The sequence below is a fragment of the Haemaphysalis longicornis genome, unplaced genomic scaffold (genome assembly GCF_048455015.1).
Source record: "Haemaphysalis longicornis isolate Haplotype H1 unplaced genomic scaffold, Haemaphysalis longicornis Haplotype H1 scaffold_1, whole genome shotgun sequence".
NCBI lineage: Eukaryota > Metazoa > Arthropoda > Arachnida > Ixodida > Ixodidae > Haemaphysalis > Haemaphysalis longicornis.
In genome coordinates, this window is record NW_027526203.1 from 197,019,779 (window position 1) to 197,039,077 (window position 19,299).

At 47.0% G+C, this 19,299-nt stretch overlaps 1 protein-coding gene across 3 annotated transcripts in view; it reads left to right on the forward strand.

The window, feature by feature from the left end:
* Positions 1-595: 595 nt before the first annotated feature.
* The window catches only part of LOC144140962 (uncharacterized), a 30,930-nt gene continuing 12,226 nt past the window's right edge, over positions 596-19,299 (forward strand). The window contains exons 1-5 of one of the 3 annotated variants that reach the window (XR_013316400.1): positions 596-664; positions 2,876-3,045; positions 4,742-4,837; positions 10,171-10,292; positions 17,069-17,273. The gene's annotated coding sequence lies outside the window, so the exon portion shown is untranslated. Of the gene's footprint in view, positions 665-2,669; positions 2,805-2,875; positions 3,046-4,741; positions 4,838-10,170; positions 10,293-17,068; positions 17,274-19,299 lie in introns of those variants that run through there. The other 2 variants (XM_077672447.1, XR_013316401.1) reach the window with 2 other exon arrangements.

Below are 19,299 nucleotides of genomic sequence, written 5' to 3' on the forward strand. Positions count from 1 at the left end.
TGCACGTGCTAACGCCGCATTCAGCCCTAAGTGCCTGGGGAAAGCTTCCTCTAAAGGTAATTTGTTCATTGCAAACTTTGCTGCTGAAAAAATCAGCCGGGTGCTACTGGACGCGTGAATACTGGGTATAATTTGCTTCTGTAGAGGCAAATTCACGAGTAGGTTCATGCCGGGACTTTATTACAGTAAATACAAAAAAGTAAATCCATTCGTAAAGAATTAAACATACCAGTTGTCCGCCGGCAGCACATCGAACGCGTACGCTCGTATCGATCATCTGCGCAGGTAGCAGACGACACCAAACAACACGATTTATAGCCGTTTCCCTACCGCTCAAACGGGCAGATTTGCAACAAAATGTTCCTAGCAAGGTACGGGGATGCCAGACGCGAGTAGCTTTTTTTTTTGTAAAGGTTAATTACTACCCAACATCGTAACAACGACAGCCATAACAACTGCAGATCGCCTGAAGTACAGCGACTGCCGCGGCGGCGCCTTTCGAAGAGAGCGCAGCAGCGCCACCTGGTATTTTCTACACAGAAGAGCACACCCCTTCCTCGCCGTTCGCGCCACTAGATCATTCTAGTTCACTATAGTTGTAGCGTGCGGTGGTCGTTTGTCAGCAGCGGCCGGTTGACCAACGGATCGCCAGCGATGCGACATGGTGAGTGTGGTGAATACATACGACCAGTCTGTTACGGTTCAATACTTTTAATACCTCTACATACTTGCGTGTATAGTGAACTAGAATGATCTAGTGGCGCGAACGGCGAGGAAGGGGCGTGCTCTTCTGTGTAGAAAACACCAGGTGGCGCTGCTGCGCCCTCTTCGAAAGGCGCCGCCGCGGCAGTCTCTGTACTTCAGGCGATCGGCAATGGTTATGGCTGTCGTTGTTCCGATGTTGGGTAGTAATTAACCTTTACAAAAAAAAAAAAAAATAAAAAGGCTACTCGCGTCTGGCATCCCCGTACCTTGCTAGGAACGTTTTGTTGCAAATCTGCCCGTTTGAGCGGTAGGGAAACGGCTATAAATCGAGTTGTTTGTTGTCTTCTACCTGCGCAGACGATCGATGCGAGCGTACGCGTTCGATGTGCTGCCGGCGGACAACTGCTATGTTTAATTCTTTACGAATGGATTTACTTTTTTATATTTACCGTAATAAAGTCCCGGCATGAACATACTTGTGAATTTCACTCTACAAAAGCAAATTATACCCAGTATTCACGCGTCCAGTAGCACCCGGCTGATTTTCTCAGCAGCAAAGTTTGCAATGAACAAATTACCTTCAGAGGAAACTTTCCCCAGGCACTTAGTGCTGAAGGCAGCGTCTCCAAATGTGTCGTTTGAGATCGCAGCTCCGGTGTTAGCATCACTAAACCTCCTAGCCGTCATGGCCCCTTTGCAAGCCGAACTAGCCGAACTGCTGTCAGCTTCTTGCAGCACACTGTTCGCAACAGCTAGGGAATATATTTCACCGCTTCCGCATAACACACCGCGAAAAAAATGTTTGCGACGACACTTTGTCGTCATGTGGATAGAAGAGCACAGATTTCTCGTGAAAAATGTCTAGCTTTTTTTTTCTCTTCGTATCGATGTCGTAGCGAAAAGAACGTTTCGATCGTCGGCACAATTTAGCCGGCACCAGAGCTTTGAAGGAAGCTTGACTTCTTGAAGATGGCTCAATGTGAAAGCATATCCCATTCAACAGAACTTGCGACTTCATATGATGAGCCCTGCGGAGAGAGAGAAGCCTCGTGGTGTGGCTGGCGCACCTCGATCATCTTTTTCGGCTCTTCAGCTTTGTCGTGGCGTCTTGCTGGCTGCCGAAACTGAAACTCTTGTTGTTGCCCGCCTTTTCCTTTGCGGCTTTCGCGTCCATGCTCCGTACAGAATTCGACGCACAGTCAGGCAGGATGGTAGGCACAGCACCTGGAGCCAGTGACAGCTTCCCGCGTGCAAGTCGCACTTCACAGCGGTTTATTACGTGGATGTAATCCCGCAATAAGCACTCGGGCTCAAAGTGGCGCTCATCGACGGCTGAAGATATGGTCAAGAGTTTGTCCAGTCTTCCCAAATTTTGTTCCCACTTTTTGCACAGTTCATCGTCCAGGGGAGCGGCGAACAAAGACGCCTTGGGAGCACCTGGGCAACCACTGTGACAACCCGGAGCAAAGCAATAGGTGTCCGTCCTTCGTTTTGACATCGCGGCTACCCGGCCTGTCCAACCTCTATTCGACAGCACTCGCAATAACTATTTTCGTGACGATTGCATACCTCAATTGCTTCTGTAGGAGAACATCACGGAAACGTAAAACACTCAGAAAATGAAAGGCCGGGCTCGACCATAAACAGACGGGGAGAGTCTGTCCGAACGCGCGCCGCCAACGCATCGCACATCCGCTCGTATCGTCTGCGCCGCTAGCAGACGACACAGCGCTACTTTGTTTGTAGCCGTTGCCCGATGGCTCAAACGGGTCGGATAAGCAACAAAACGTTCGTAGAAAGGTACAGGGACAACAAAAGTGAGCATCTTTCTTCCATAAAAGTTAATTACTGTACCACACTAAAAAACGGCAGCGGCAATAGCTGGCGAGCGCCCCAAGCAACTGCCCGTTCAAACGCGGTACCGTTTTCGGAGAAGGCGCAGTGGCGCCCCTGGCGGCGGTAGACGCGCTTTGCTTCAGCCGAACGCTGCAGAGCGCTCCCGTTCGCGCCACTGGATCAAGGCATTCTAGTTTACTGTACCTTTGCTTCTCTAAAATCCTCGTGAAAGCATTCTTGAACGCAGGGTTACCTACGGTAAGGTTGGTGCGCCAGCGTTCCATCAGCTACCGAACGCTGACGTGACACTCAACGGAGGTGATTTCCCTTGCAGTTTCGACGCGTTCCTTCTGAACACTGAGGATAACCAGAGGCCCCTCGAGCGGACGCAGATTTGTCGTGTGGGCGCATGAGCGCGGCCGGTGCTCAACCGCGGAGGTAGCAGAACGATCGCCGGGCCTTAACGACCAGCGCGGTCACATCGAGCTACAACATCAACGCGAGGTGAGTTACTGCGATGGATCTACTTGTGATTAGTTTGAAGCTATTCCTAACAAGGCAATAGACGGGAAACGAGACAGGACAAAGCTAAAAAGATGGCGGACGTTCTGACGGGGCCGCGATATCACCTCGTCTGGTAGCGGGCCATGCCCGCGTAGTTCCAAAGTTCTATGAACTTATTTAATCATGGTTGCAGTTGCAGGTGTATGGAACTGTGAGTAATTGAGAGTTCGCCGCGCAATGCCCGAGTCAGAGTACCAGCGTGTAGGTTTGCCGAAGCGAACTGCCCGTGCTGTTCTGGCGCACCAAGCACGTGCCGCCCGTGACTATTTTATCTTTGATGGCCGGCGCCAAGACGCCGGCTTAGAGCTCTGACGAAAGGGCGCTAAAGGGCCCCTCGCCCAGATTGGATGTCGAATCGCACACGACGGCGAGGCAAGCGTGCGTGATTCGACATACCGCCTGGGCCAGGGACCCTGTAGCGCCCCTTCGTCAGAGTTTTCAGCCGGTGCCTTGCGCCGGACATCAAAGACGAGAAAAAAAAAACCGCCCGCATCTTCCCACGGGGGGAACTCGAGTAAATGCGTCGCAGAGTGGTGGGGGTATCGCGTGAATGTTGCGTAATTGGGTATGGTTTGGGAATGCTTAATTGTTATTTCGTCTTTATTATTCTCATTTATTGAATGAAGGAGAAGCGAAGGCAAGGAGTGTAAAGTTAAAGTCTGTCTTTATTGCTGCCTTGTCAGATTGGACTGGTGTCTCATACCCCTGCTACACTAGGGTCCAAATGTCATTTGAACCAAATGTCATTTGACTCAAATGGGTTGCTTCAAATGCCATTCAGAATCCGCCGTGCTACACTACGATTTCGATGGCATTTGAAAGCCTTCACAACTGTTCGCTGTGCTGTAGTGGCGCTGTTGTTGCCCCGTTCCGTTTTCGTACATTAATACAACAATCAAACTTAGGAGCAGTCCGAGGCAGTAAAATGATATCAAAGTAGAAGAGACACCAGTTTTGACTCTAAATATGGCTGTCTTGCGTTGTTTTTTTTTTTTTTTGCAGCTGACCCACATGGTTTTGAGAGTATGAAAATTAAATATGTTGATTTCGTATTTTAAGTAAATAAACAGTGAACAAAGTTTCACCAACAACAATATTTTGTTTTTTTTTACGTACGGAAGTATTATATTTTTTATTGCCGATCGAAGACGCTGCGTCCGAGAGTGCTGGAAATGGCATTTGAAATCTTAAATGTCTTTCTCGGTGCTCATTTGGCTCAAATGTCATTTGAGCCAAATGGCATTTTAAAACCTAGTGTAGCAGCGCAACTTGGCATTTGAGTCAAATGACATTTGGTTCAAATGACATTTAGACCCCAGTGTAGCAGGGGTATCAAATAGCTTTCGCTATGCGTCCATCATCACTGCGGTAACGACAACCCCAGGCAGCTTCCTCCAAGGACCCGAGGGCCCCCGAGTGTTTTTTGATTTGAGGTTGCCGGCCCTACCCGGGCAAGGGGGGGCAGTGTGCTAATCAGAGTCCCGAGGGAGTTCTGCTCGCCGCACGCCCCGTCGTCTTCGTCCAGCGTCTAGTAGAGGACAGTGAGGTGCGAGTCTGCAATGGAAAATACTGTGTTAGGGCTGCACCACTTGCGGGTAAATTCAAACTTGTTTAGCGTCTGCTGCTCCCTCCGCAGGTGCAGCCACAGTTCCGTGCGCACTCGCTCCCTCAGGGCCTCCACTGCAGGGGTCTCGCCTCCGTGGGCTGCTGTGCACCGGGCTCGCCATACCTGGTAAGAGATCTCAACCAGGCAGAGCACAAACTGATTAGTAGCCTCTTTAGGTAGGGGGTTCAAGTATCTGACTGTCCTATAGTCTATTTCCCGCAAGCCGAAGAGTTCGGCTAAGCGGGCGAGCAGGGTTCGGGGGAAGCGGCAGGAGTGGAAGGTGTGTGGGGTGTCCTCTACACTGTTGCACAGTGGACACACCCGGCGGCCGCAAGTGGTGCGCCTGAATGCCCGGCTGCGGAAGGGGAGTGCCCCTCTCGCGAATCGGTACATAAACGAGGCGCGGTGGCTATCGAGAAAAGCGGCAGTTATCATGGACCAGTGCGGCTTAGCAGACGAGAGTTCGTACTGGCTAAGATGAGGAGGGAGGCTGGGGGTCAGGGCCTCCACCAGGTCCTTCAGGGGAGTGCCAAGCAGGTTGAACCCTGGATTCACGCGGAGCAGATCCTCCAGGGTCCTCGCTGCATCCCCATAGAACGGTAGTGGTGACCCCGCCCTGGCAGTGCTATTGGTGCCGTCAAGCAAAGCGCCAAGTCAAGCGAAAGCCAAGCAAAGACGCCCTTGACTGAATTCCGAACGCGCGCTCCGCCGCTTATATACACACCGCCCGCGTTCGAGGGTGAGGAGTACGGAGGAGAGACGCGCATGCGCACACTTCCGTACACAAGCGCGCGAACTTTCCATGCACCCACCACGCCGTTATCACGTGTACACGCCCTGCCGCCGTTACTGTTGAGCGCGACGCAGCGCACGGGTAGCTACGACGCATGCGCGCACAGACGCGCTCCCCCCGCACCGCCGCAGCTGTTGTTGAGAGGACGGAGCGCACAGGGTACACGCGCTCCTCCCGCACGGCCGCACCTGTTGTTGAGAGCGAGGAGGGTACGGGGGAGAGACGCGCACCTGCGCCTCGACGCGACGTGTGGATGGCGCCGACAACATCGACGAGTGACATCGCGAGCCTAAGAAATGCTCTGCATTTAAAAAGTCACGGGCGGCACGAGATGGGTGCGCCAGCACAGCACGGGCAGTTCGCTTCTGCAAACGAGACAGAGTACCAGCGTGCAGGTTTCCGGAAGCGAAGTGCCCGTGTTGTACTGGGGCACCGAGCACGTTCGGCCCGTGACTTCATGTTAGGGCTCAGCCCATTGGCGGCCGTCTCTGGGCTGAGCCACGTTGGCGGCGTAACTGAGTGAGCCGACGAGTGAAAAAGAAAGCGAATGATGAAAGAAAGCAAAGGAGGAGGGTTGCGTGAAATGCGGAGGGTAGAGCGGTTCGCCGTGACGGCGCGAGCGCTCTTGTAATGTGTGCGGTGGGGGAGTGGAGGGGGCAGTACGCTGTGCCTGCACGAGATTCTCGATGGCCAGATGCTCAGCATTCGCTTAAGCTTAATACAAACGCTGCTTCTGCCTGTGGATGCTGCCACGTGGCGGAGTACCAGGAAGTCCAACAGTAACGAAAGGTCCTGGGTGATAGCGCGGGTATTGGAACGCGGGGAAAATCTGTAGCAAAGTTCCTCCCTGTTTATTGTTAGAGCAGCGAAAGGGCGGGGGCAGAGCATGAGAGGTGGGTGTGAGAAAGAAGAGGAAGTTACGTGACGGAGACGGCAGAATATTAGCAGTGAGCAGATGCGGGGAGAAGTTTTTTGTTCTTTTATTTTGTAACGTGCATGGTCTAGAGCGGTGGTCGGCAACCGGAGGTCCGATGGCCGCAGGCAGCGCTCGGCATGACGTTAGAACCCATGTCCCCCGCTCCACCACTTCGTACTTCCTATCGAAAGCCGGCATTGCAGTTTTCACCTGAAAGAAGGTTAGACAGGTGCACTCAATGATTGCCTGCTTGCAGCAGGCAATTTTCTCCCTTTGCCTGCATGCAAGCCCCCCCTCCCCCCTACCCCCCCTCTCGCCTACTGCACCGGGTCCCGCACTGTCGGCTTCATGCGACCCGGCCCTCCTCCTCGAAAGGTTGACTAATTTAATTTTTTAGTGAGATTTTCTTCTGGTGGTGTTTCGAGCCTTGTATAGCTTACCTCCTGCTTTACCCGGCATCTCCTACATTGTGGAGCTAGCAGAACAGCGCGTGCTGTAGGATGGGTTCAGAGACGCGCGTCTGGGTGGTGCGGCATGAAAAGCACCCGGCATGCTTACAACTGGAACTCCGGCCGCCTGAACTTGATTGCGCCTCGGGCGCGCGTTCTTCTGCACATTCGATATGTCGACGCCGGCGTCACTTGGTTCGTTTATTTTAAACACAGTCTTTCTTGGGCTTCTTAAACGCGAACGTTTCGGTCTTTATATACAGGCAAGGCTATTCCAAATTGCTCAAGCATCTGGCGCTAGTTACTTATGTTCCCATCAGGAAATCTCAGGCACATTTGAGAAGAAATGTCAACACGCAACCCGTTGTCTCATCGTTATTTTAAATAAGAATATATGTTGGGTTGGTTTTTGCGATAGTAAAACAAAAGTCGTTCAAAAATTTAGAAGGGCGCAGAAACGCTCCAGCTAGTGTGAAGTAAGAGGAAGCAGAAAAAGAACAGAGCTTCCGCTCGTGCTGTTTCGGTCAGAAAATATTCGAAAGATAAAAATAAAGACGCTCGCTGTACCACTAGAAGTGCAGCAAGCATTGCGAAGGCGGGGAAATTGAATTGCGTTGATCGAACCTGCGTCTGATTCATTCGGAGAGGAGCGAGAGAGGGAGGTGGAGGGAAAGGGGTGGTAAGGCAGAGCGGCACATGTTACGTGGTAGGTGCAACAGACGACCATAATCTTTCTACGGCATTTGCAGGGAATCAAGCAGAAAATCGGCTATTTTTGTGTGCGTGTGTGAGAATACAACGTCCTTCGTGCACCATGGAAAAGCAGTCTGCTGTCTTGGGTACCAAATTTATCACGGTCACCCAGGAAAATGTTCAACATTATTTTTACATCAGATAATTTTTAAATATTTCGAAACAAGCTAGATGAAAAATTCTCGGAAAAAAAATCTGCATGGACGCTCCAAAAATAGTCACCGTAGATTTTCTATTTATTTCTTGGCAAATTTCGGTAAAGGAATGTACTCGAAGGAAAGCAGTCAGTGTTTGTCTTACGGATGTTATTTTCCTGAACAGTTCTATCACGCGAATTAGCAACCATTGGTGCGAAATTCCATATACAAGAGCATCCAGTTGCGCTTCAATATTGTTGGTTAAGTTTGCATAGCATGACCTTGCGAATATTTTTAGCAGAGTAAAAGTCAACCATACACAAAAAAGTCCCGTAAAAAACTTTCACAGTCGCACAGAAAAATATTCAGCGGTGATTTAGGATCGTAATTTTGTGGCCACTTTAGGTCGAGGGAATGTAAAACCATAGTTGTAACATGCGTGTTGTAAATGGCTCAATACGCTACTCATCACCAGCCTGAACAATGACTCCGACTACTATACGTCTGGCAAATATGAGCTTTTCAAATCAAAATGAGTGCTTTGTCTTTTTGTACGTTTTAAGGAAACTATTTCATTTTATTACAGTGTAAGCAGTTACGTCGGATACTCAGTCCCCCTCACTAACATTTGAGTCCGTTGTGCAGCGTGGGCCACCCCTCTGTGTCCCCAGTAGGTCGTGGCCTGTTACGTTGAAGTGGTTTGGAATCGAGAGCTTCATGAATGACATGGCCTCAACGTCAACTCGGGTCCTTTTCCACGCGTCTGAAATCCACTTTGCGCTGTTTGCTTAGAGAAGGATACAAAGAAAAGGATAGAAAAGGTTTGCTTAGACACAAACGTTTTCCCCAACTTTTTCACCGAAAGTAGGGGAGGATTTCTGGAATCGGGGGTGCGGAGAATCGCGAAAATACGGTACTTGCGCTACCAGTTTTTTGTATGTGCGCTCAGCGCCTCTCAAATATTGGAAAAAGCAAAAAAACTTTTCTGCAAGAATCTAAAAGTGTTAGTGTCTGGTGACCGAATTGGAGGTCATGTTTCTAAATCGCTAATTACTTGTATCACAAGCTCAATTTTTCTTTGTAATCGTATAGTGTTCTAAATAACAAAGAAAGCACAGAAAAAAAATCTTTTCGGAGCAAAGCCAAAACTGTGGGTTTAAACGGTTTTAACAAAAAAAAGCGTGTTTTTGATGTGGTATTGTCTTCATATATAAAGGTAAGCCAGGAGTCACAAAAGGCAAGGCTAGAAAAGGGGCTGTATTTGCCATCTCCCCGGAAATCGCAAGTTGCAGTAGCATAAAATGAAAAAATCAGAAGCTTCTCTGTATAATGACGATGATTACTGGAACAAGATTTCTGCGTGCGAAGATAAAATTGCGAAGTCCCAGAGTCAAAGCCGCTGCAATCACAGGCCAAGAATCAATGATGAAAATGCAAGCTGCCTGCTAGTCAAAGTTTAAACTAACACAACAGCCAATAAATCCCTCCTGTAAACCTGTGCCCCCCCCCCCCCTCCCTCCCTTGTCGTTGTTAGAGCTTTGTCGTCGCCCAAAAACCAAAACCGACAAAGTCCGAAGCTAGAGTACAGTTCAACTCACCCAGAGTCCAAAGCCAACGCCCGCGCAAGAAGCACAAAGGAAATTCTGAGTGATCCGATTGCGCAATCGTACTGACGTTGGCTTTATAACGCGTGAGATACAAATTTTGCGTTCCGACCACGGAAACCGTTCTTCCGTTTCATTATTATCATCACCATCATCATCCTCATCACCATGTGCCCCTCTTTTGAATAAAGTTCTCTTTCCTGTAGTGTGTTCTCGCGTAACTACACCGCCATCAGTGGGACATAGAAAGTCGCGTAACTACACCGCCATCAGTGGGACATAGAAAGTTTCGCTTTGAAAGAGGTTGACACAAACATGCTTCTCTATTGTTCACTACCTTTTGAATCTCACTGCCTTTTAACGTAACTTTATCCTACCCAGCAAGGTGAGAGCCGTTCTAAAGACTCAGTGTAACCAGGACCTTATTTTTTTTGACGGCACCGAAAGTCGAGCTTCTAGGACATGCTGGGAACAGTCTAGTAGTGCGCCATTCTTATATGAAAACTGGGGCACAAAGCCTGCCAGCTACAAGGCCTTCACTATGGCTGTAGCTTATCAGTACTGCAACAAAAATTAATGGCAACACACGGTTGCCAACAATGTTAAACTGTAGAAGTAATGGCACATGTGGCTTGTTTTTGTGTACTAGGAATTAGGTTGAAAATGTGTTGTGCCTATGAGCACGTTTACACGCATGGTTCTGTAGTGTGCCGAGTTCTCGTTCGGACGGAACTTTCGCCGTAACTTCACTTTGGTGTTCCCCACAAACAGTGACAGTCTTCAACGTAACATTTTATTTTAATGCAGAAACCACGCTCCGACAAGGAGGCGAAGCTCTGATTCAAGCAGAAATGCAAAGGCGGACGGCCTCAAAACACTTCAACTCCACGCGCCATCTTGGATTGCAAAGAGCTACGGAAAGCATGGAGGTGAGGCAATTTCTATTTCCAGTTCGCGACCGTGAAACGTCCTGTTCTATGTACGGAAATCCTGTACTTATTTATTTTATTTTATTTACAAGAACCTTACAGGCCCCCGTAGGGGCATAGCGTAAGGGGAGGCAAAAAACAGTAAAAGCAACACGAGAGCAAGTAAGCATAATATGTACAAGGTGAGGCTAACCTTGCATTGCAAACACAAGGCACAAAAACACCACGACACAATATACTGCCAAGGCGAAACTATAGATTATAAGGCGCAGTGCATACACAGTACAACTTAACAAAATACATTCACAAAAATACGCCAGCAACAAAAAGAGGGTGAACAATTTAAGGAAGCAAACCTAGGAAATGACTGGTTACACGGTGGCGGAAGGAGGCATGGTTTGATATGGAAACGATATTATCGGGCAAATCGTTCCACAGACAGATGGCACGTGGAAGCGCAGAACTATTGAAAGTTAATGTGCGACCGAAAATGCGCGAGTAACTGAGATTGTTATGCAAACGTTTAGACATGCGCAATGGTCTTTCAAGAGGAAGGGGCGACAGCCTATTACCATAAATGTACTTGTGAAACAAGCACAAAAGTGCAATGGAACGTCGTGTATCAAGTAAGGGGAGGTCATTATCATGTTTAATTTGGGTGACGCTATGAGAATTATCATAATCGGAAGAAATAAAGCGTGCTGCTCTATTCTGCACGGCTTCAAGCATATTGTTAAGATATTTTTGGTGAGGTGACCATACAGGGCTAGCAAATTCCAGTTGAGGACGGACAAAAGTAACGTAGGCCAGCTTTCGTACGCAATGAGGGGCATTTTTTAAGTTTCTTCGTAAATAACCTAACGATCGCGAGGCTTTCCCACAAATAGCGGTGATATGGGAAGCCCATGACAGGTTAGAAGTGAAGTGAACTCCGAGGTATTTAGATGAAGTTGCTTCAGAGACGGGAGAGCTGTTTAAAGAGTATGTGAACTTAGAATTGGCATGCTTGCGGCTGAAAGAGATAAATTTACATTTAGATTCATTAAGGTGCATTTGCCAGGTCTTGCACCAACTAGAAACAGTTAAGAGGTCATTTTGAAGAGCGATGTGGTCGTTAGTATGGGTAATGCTACGATATAGTATGCAATCGTCAGCAAAAAGACGAATTGAAGATGAAATGTTTGTAGGCAGATCATTGATGAATATTAAAAATAGCAAGGGCCCTAAAACACTACCTTGCGGAACACCTGAAGTAACGTAGCAAGGGGGAGAAGATAAATTGTTTACAACTGTGAACTGTTGGCGAAGAGACAAAAAATTTCGCAGCCAGGAAAGGGTCAGTGAGTCTAATCTGAGCGATGATAGTTTCGAGATTAGTCTACAGTGAGGAACCCGGTCAAACGCTTTAGAGAAATCAAGAAAAATACAATCTGTTTGTTTGTTATTATTCATTTGAAAATGCAGGTCATTAGTAAATTCAAAAAGTTGTGAATCGCAAGAGAAACCTTTTCGGAACCCATGTTGGTTAGTAAAAAAGAAATTATTTGACTCGAGGTGGCTGTAGACATGTGAAGCAATGATGTGTTCAAGTAATTTGCAACAGATACAAGTTAACGAAATTGGACGGTAGTTACCAGGTGAATTTCTATCGCCAGCCTTAAATACAGGAACTATTTTTGCAATTTTCCAGTCAGAAGGAAGACGTCCGGATGATAGCGATTGACGGAATATGAGGAGCAGTATTTGGCTGGAAACAGAAACAGTGTTTTTAAGTATTTTGGAGCTGATGTTATCAATACCTGCAGACGTGGATAATTTTAGGTCGGTTATTAGCCGAGAAATACCTTCAGCGGAGATGTTAATAGGTTCCATGTAAGGGTAGTCAGGATCAGGAACAAAGGGTACTGTGGATTGGTCCTCCGTGGTGAATATTGATGAAAAAAATTCGTTAAAAGCTACCGGGCACTCGTGGTCGGCAAGAGGCACGTTGTTAGCTCCGTGCAAGGTAATGCGACTTGAGCTATTATCCGGAGATATTGTTTTCCAAAACTTTTTTGGATCTGATTTAAGGAGTGAGGGTAGATCATGTTTGAAATACTTATCTTTAGCGACTGATACCGCAGAACAGTAAGTTTTCAGGAAATCTTTATATTCGTCCCAATAAGTCTGGTTACGCTTGGCTTTCTGGTATAAGCGTTTCTTTTTATTTCTTAACCTACAAAGCGATTTGTTAAACCATTGGTTAGTTTTGCAATTAGATATGGTAATCAAAGGGACATACTTGTCAACAAGGGAAGATACTTTTTCTGTGAACAAAACCCAGTTGTGATCAACGGAACGTTGATGGAAAGAGGGCTGAAATTCGTGATAGAAAAACTGTTCCAGATCGGAGTTCATATCTACATAGTTACCTTTATTGTAATCTCTTGTTTTCTTGGAAGTGAAGCTGGTATTTTTGAGTGGTATGTAAAGTGGAATTTGTAATATTTTATGGTCACTGAATCCTTGAAGTGCTAGGATTTGTCCTACTGTATCAGGAGCAGAAGTAAGAACTAAGTCTAACAAATTTTGACCACGAGTTGGTTCGTTAACTACCTGGAATAAATTACAATCTAAGGCTAAGTTAACAAAATCCATGGAGGTATGACAGGGGGAGAACAATGAGGCCCAATCGATTAAGGGATAATTGAAGTCTCCGAAAATATACATGAGGTCAGAAGGAAACATTTCGGTAGCTGTCACTATACTATTGCGAAGTTCGCCTACAAAGGATTGTCGATAGTCAGGGGGCCGATAGCACACACCTAAAAGTACCTTAGTTGACGCGGATGCGCATGCACACCAAACAATTTCGAGATCAGATTTGGTGTCAATAACAAAGGAGGAAAACTTTTTCTTAACCGCTAAAAGGACGCCACCTCCCCTTCTAATTCTACGATCATGTCGGTAAATGTTATAAGAATTGTTATCCGGAAATACTTCAGTATCGCCTATTTCGGGCGTAAGCCAAGTTTCCGTTAAGGCAACGATGTCAGAGTTACTATCATCGAGAAAGGAACAAAGTACGTCGCGTTTCGGAAGCAGGCTTCTAATGTTTGTAAATGAAACAGATAAAGAGAGTGGCAACTGAGACTGCCCAGCAGAAGTGGGAGAGGAATTGTGAATAGTGCTTGCAGTCGGCACATGTTTGCGCTATCTTGACAATTTAATGACAGTGTCAGACACAGCATCGTACACATAATAGGAGCCGTCCACGCGAAGTTTGTCGACATTTAGCTTGATGGGTGCATCTATCGATTTAGCGTAATCCCGCAACTTTTTCCGGGCGATACGCGTCTGCAGCGAAAAATCCTCCCGGACAGCGTAGTCAGTGTCCTTAAACTTCTTACCCATAGCCATAACATTTTCTTTGTCTTTGAAGTGAAGCAATTTTACAATAATGGGCCTATTTTTTTCTGGTTGATGCCGTCCAAGACGATGCGCACGTTCTATTTGGGATGAAATAAGGGATACACGCAGAACCTCAGAGCACAACTTGACAACCTTTTTTTCCGAAGTCGCCCATGTTTCTGCAGGGTCATCGGGGATGCCGAAAAACAGTAAATTAGATCGGCGCTGCCTGTTTTCTGCGTCATCGCAGCGCGATTCTATTTTCTTTATTTGTAGTGCGACGGTATCAGATACGGATGGCAGTGTTACTGCAGAGGCGTGGTCGCTTTTTACAGATGATACATCTACTTCGACAGCGCGAATCCTGTCAGACAATTGCTTCAGCTCTATGTCGACTGACGCCCTCCACTGCCCCAAAGCAACAAGCTCGCTACGAAGCTCATCCTGTCCCTTTTCAATTCTCTGTACGGTTGCTAACACATCGGCCAGAACAACATCACTGTCGGGGCCAGGGTTGGATTCAATATCGCCGGATAGCAACAGCAATAGACGTCCGACACAAGAACAGACGTAGCTTTTACAACTTCCCACAATTTCTAACAAGTCGCAGGAGCACGACACCTCAAAGAGACAGCGATTCGAGGTTTTAGGGCATAAAGAGCGTTTGAGGTAACCAACCTGAAAGAGCACAGACGGTGATTGCTCCATTCTAGTCTCGGTGTCGTGCCCCAGCGTGCAGTCGACAGGAAGCAGCTTACATCGGGCGCGCTTGTAGAAGATAACGGTGCCAGTCCCGATATCACGCAGATGTTGCCAGACGGGGAACTGCTCCAGGTCCAAAACTGGCGGTAGTGTCCAGTGGTGTGCGGGCGCCGCCTTTGTCACTGGCACATGTTAATTCCGTTCATCGCACCAAAAAAAGCCGGCTTGTGAGTTCCAATATTGCTAACCCTTTTTGACAGATGTCCAGGACTGTACGCAGCACTGATCTCGATATTCCTTCCTCGAAATCTTTTTGTTTGATAGTCGATGTGCGTTAGTGTCTCCGAAGTGATGTTTTGTGTGACGCTGCGAGTGACTGTGAACCTGTCAAGGTTTTCAATGGAGAAAGGTGTAGTGATGCCTTCAAATACTTGTGAAAAAAAAAACTGGGTTTTTGCAAGATCTTGGCAGTGGCCAAGTGGCTGCCGATATTTGTTCAAAAATTATTCAGACAATTTAGGGATAATATTACGAGCGATTTTATTTCTGGTTTTTAAAATACTGGGGTGGAAATTGAAGACACTAACAGAGTTCACACACAACCTTTGTTTTAAAAGCGTTTTGGTTTTCAGAATTGAGACGCCGGCTGAAGTTTTGATGTCCACTCCGTTTAATTCTTTCCCACATGGGTACCATTATATAAGTGGCTGAAAAATCAACTCGATCAACGCTGTCACCAAGATTGTCGAGGTGGAGGTCTTTAAAGTCCCAAATTAGAATAGTGCCCATCGCGCTTAGACCGCTTGTTCTGTTTGGATTTACACCGTTTTTTTTTTCAACATATTTCAAAAGGAAGCACGAAGGCAAGTTTAAACTATTACGGAAGGTCTCAAATGCGCTGATCATCTGCCTGGTAGTAGAAATATTCTGCGAAAACCACGGGCATGGTATTATAGTTGTAATACTGTTTCTATATTTTTTATTAAGATGTGCGTCAATTAAACTTATAGTTACCTTTCCTAAACATTAACGTAGCTCAGTAAATATTGCTTGCATCCGTACACGTTTTCTCGCTTACGCAACGAATTCTGCCATTCACGCAAATAAACAGCAAGCCCTAGCTCGTTGCCAAAAGGTATGCACACTCTGGTAAAACACCCACTGAAAACAGGCAACTTCACAGCGAACCGAAGTCTTGTTCCAACCTTTAACACTTTAGTGTGGCTGTAATGTTTCAAGCTAACGTATGATGAATGTGCATGATGTGTTCGCAAAAAAAAAAGATACATGTGCAGCTTTCCCGCTCATGGCAGTCCTTTGAACAGTGATTACTCTGCAGTTGTTTAGCGAAATGAAAAGTTCTTTTGCACAGCTAATATTTGGGGTGAATACTTGCATTGTGCACAGTTTCAAGTCGCGCACGTGTCGCAACTGGGTTCCTGAGCCATGGGAACTATCCCATAGAAATGCATGGGGAGTTCGATTTGACAGCGAATTACACAAACAAATATTCAGAAACCTGAAATGTTCTTTTAGCGTTTTATTCTTCACGTTGACTTCTAGCTTTATGCCAAATATTATTTTCCTAAAGTGGTTTTTCTAGGTTCCCGAGAGGTTGTAATTTTGAGCGAGAAAGCTGGGTATGTTTAAGAATTTGGCTTAAGAGAACAAACGCCGATTTCACGCCAAGTTCAACAAGTGAGCTGATTCAGCGTGCTATTATATCACAGTAACACCAATTTTGGCATGTTTGATGTTATTATTACATACAACTCGCCTTAGGAAATGCAAGAGTGTCAAAACCGAAGTGTCAGGTGCCAAGCACGAACCTAACCTGTGGGAAATCCCGTTACTTCGTTTGTTCACTGTTCGACCTACTGGGTTTTACAAGCAGATTTTGCCTGCATTTCATATTACGCGAAATTGAGAGGTCGACACTCGTCAACGGGTATTTCCTGCACAGGCAATATACAATACTTAAACAGGCTCCCATATCTTCTGCTATTCAGGTTCGCATTACTGATCTTTGCCTTTTTCCGCAACTGTTATGTGCTCCGGTAGGATAGAGTTAAAAGATGTTGAAACACCAGTTTGTTATGCCACTAGTATAAAGGAATCAGTACGGTTACACAGAACCGAATACCAGAAAAAGATCCTGTTGAAGCAAGTCGAAATGTGCCCTCAATATGGATAGAATTCTCAACCATGGCTTGTTGCCGACATGACGAGGTTTAATTCCTGCCTCTGAGGCGTGTAGAATTGAAGGAGACTCATTATGGCTGCATAACTGCGTTGAGTAGTGGGAATAGAGACCAGGAATATCACGCTCCTTTCTTCGATAAAACATAGCTCCTGTATTCGGAAAAGAAGCCCAGCGTCGAATATTAATGGATAGCCGAAGAATGTTCAGTATTGTGGTTGCCCGAAACATCAGAAATATGTTTTACACAGCTGGCATTTGCTTCTGCGCTTCGGTGCATGAAGGAATTCGGGCTGTGGCTCTGAATGTAAGGCTTCAAGGCTTTCGTAAATTCTTTTGAAGTTCACTCCTGTATTCTGGTTCCTCACTTTAATAGGGTTTCTTGCATGAAACATCGCATAGAACTTGAGGTAGCGAAATGCTTCCGTTGGAAAACACGCGTGAACACGCCTCACCGAATTGCGCTCCTCTCTGGTATCTACAGGCGCAGCGCACCAATACCCCATGCGTCGTCTCGAGCGTCCACGGACGATACCGTGGAAAGGGTCACCCTAAAGGGCGCAATGTGCCTGTAAAAGCGAATGAACAATCGAGCCTGTGGGTCCCTGCAAAGAGCAGGTGGTACGACTCCGATGAGGACGAGACAACTCCTACACCAAGTGAAGATTTGCCTCGGGCAGCGTTTTCAGGTAATGTGCTTCTCGTGCAAAGGGCTGGAGATTGTGTGAAGTGTTTCACAGTACTTGATATGCTCTTATGTGCCGTCAGGTTCTGATCATGCCACATTTTCTGTTTTAGCTTTGGTAATAATTCTTGCGATGCAACACTTTTAACCGGAGAGCTGTTTAAGCTTGTCCGTGGTCTGGTGGCATCAGCCACAAAAAAATACAAAAAGCTTCGTTTCTTGTAATGGGTGAACCGCCGCCGTCAGGATATTGTAACAGAGAAACTGGCTTTCGCGCCTGCTCGAGTGTGAGCACAAAGGGTATATGTGTTTTTGCACCTTACTTAACCATTTTCACTGGTTCCCACACACTTTTTCGAGCGCCGTTTTATCGAACGCCGTTTTATGGAAAAATTGCTCCCTCTATCGAACGCCGTCTTATCGAATGCCGCTTTATCAAAACGCCTACATACATTTGATCGAAAGTGTGGTTTTTCTGCTTTCGCTGTGGTTTTCGGTGCTTATTTTGTTTCATTGGCCATTGCACTAACCTAATCTGCAGATCGTTTATTCGGCATTTTGTCTGCTGTGCTTACAGGAACCTGCCTTTATAGAGTCAAACGCGTTTATAGCGAACTGCAATATGCACCGCGATTAGTTCGATATATCCAATAGTTCGATATAGCCGAACCCACCTATAACGAGCTTATTGTTACGAGTTCACAATGCGTGGGAGCCCCCCGCCCCCTCCACAACTCCGCCAAAGAAGCATTGGCGGAGCACATCGACTGCCGAAAGCGCTTCATTATAAGCGTCGGACGGATTTCACTCGCGACATCATCGGGACTGTTGGAGAGCTCTTCCCACACCCACAGTTCACAGATGCTGCTGTCTTGGTCCGGACTCGCTGACTGGGCTGCTTCCGTCGCGAGTCCCGCGCATCGGGAACAGTTACGGAAAGTATTGGGCGTCACGTGGCTCCGTGCGAGGCGCAATGTCTCAGTCACGGCTCTTGCTCCGTGGTCGCGACCAATCCACATCTCAATCGCCGCTCCGAGATCATGCATTTCAACGGCCATTCTAGGCGCCCAGAATTCGATATATCGGATGTGAACTTCGTTATAAGGAATATGTCTCCCATGTATTTCCGTAACTGAAATATTTTTGTTCGATATATAGCATAATTCGCTCTATCCGGGTTCATTATAGCCGGGTTTGACTGTATGCCGAAGCCTCTTTCCCGGCTTCTCGTTGTTACAGATCACCTTTTTTATTTTTTTTACAATTTTTTGCCTTCATTGATAGCTGTCGAGCCTGTATGTTTCAATGTTTTACATTGCAAAATTTGCCATATATCACCAACCCCAACCCCGTGCGCAATATCCCTAGGTGGACATCATTGTGTTTAGACTGTTGCCAAATACATACCTTGCACCACTATTCACCACCACGTGAGATCCGGAGTCTTGTCCTGCCCCGATTGTTGTAGGCAGGTGGTTTGCACGTGATTACTATTTTCACCATGTGGTCGCCTTTTCTCGTCTTGGAGAAATATCCTTCATTGATTTTGAGGTTTAATGCGCCGACGCTACACAGGGGAGGAGGCGCACCGTAGTGAAGAGCTCCGAATTAATTTTGACCACCGAGGGATCTAACGGGCGCCGAAACCTCGAACACACGGGCGTTTTCGCTTTTCGCCTCCATAAGAAAAGCGGCCGCCGCGGCTGGAAATTGTGGACAAATATCCTGCGAAGTACTATGAAACAATCAGTTCTATATGAATGGGCCCGGGCGGGGAATTGGGGTAGTGGGGTGTTCGTACTGTGAAAGTCAAGCCTCCGTCAAAGGCGGTGAGGCCAGGAACTCTGATAGCGCTTTGCGCTCTACCACGGATTTCCCCAGGCGTATACTGCGTGACCAAAGCTAGACTTTTGCAGAAATCTTTGCCCAGACGGAACTAGGGCCCCCCACCTGGCACCATCTTAGTTCGCTCCTCTTGCACCAAAAACGTGTTGAAAATAGTGGAATGAGGGGAGCCAAACACTGCCCCC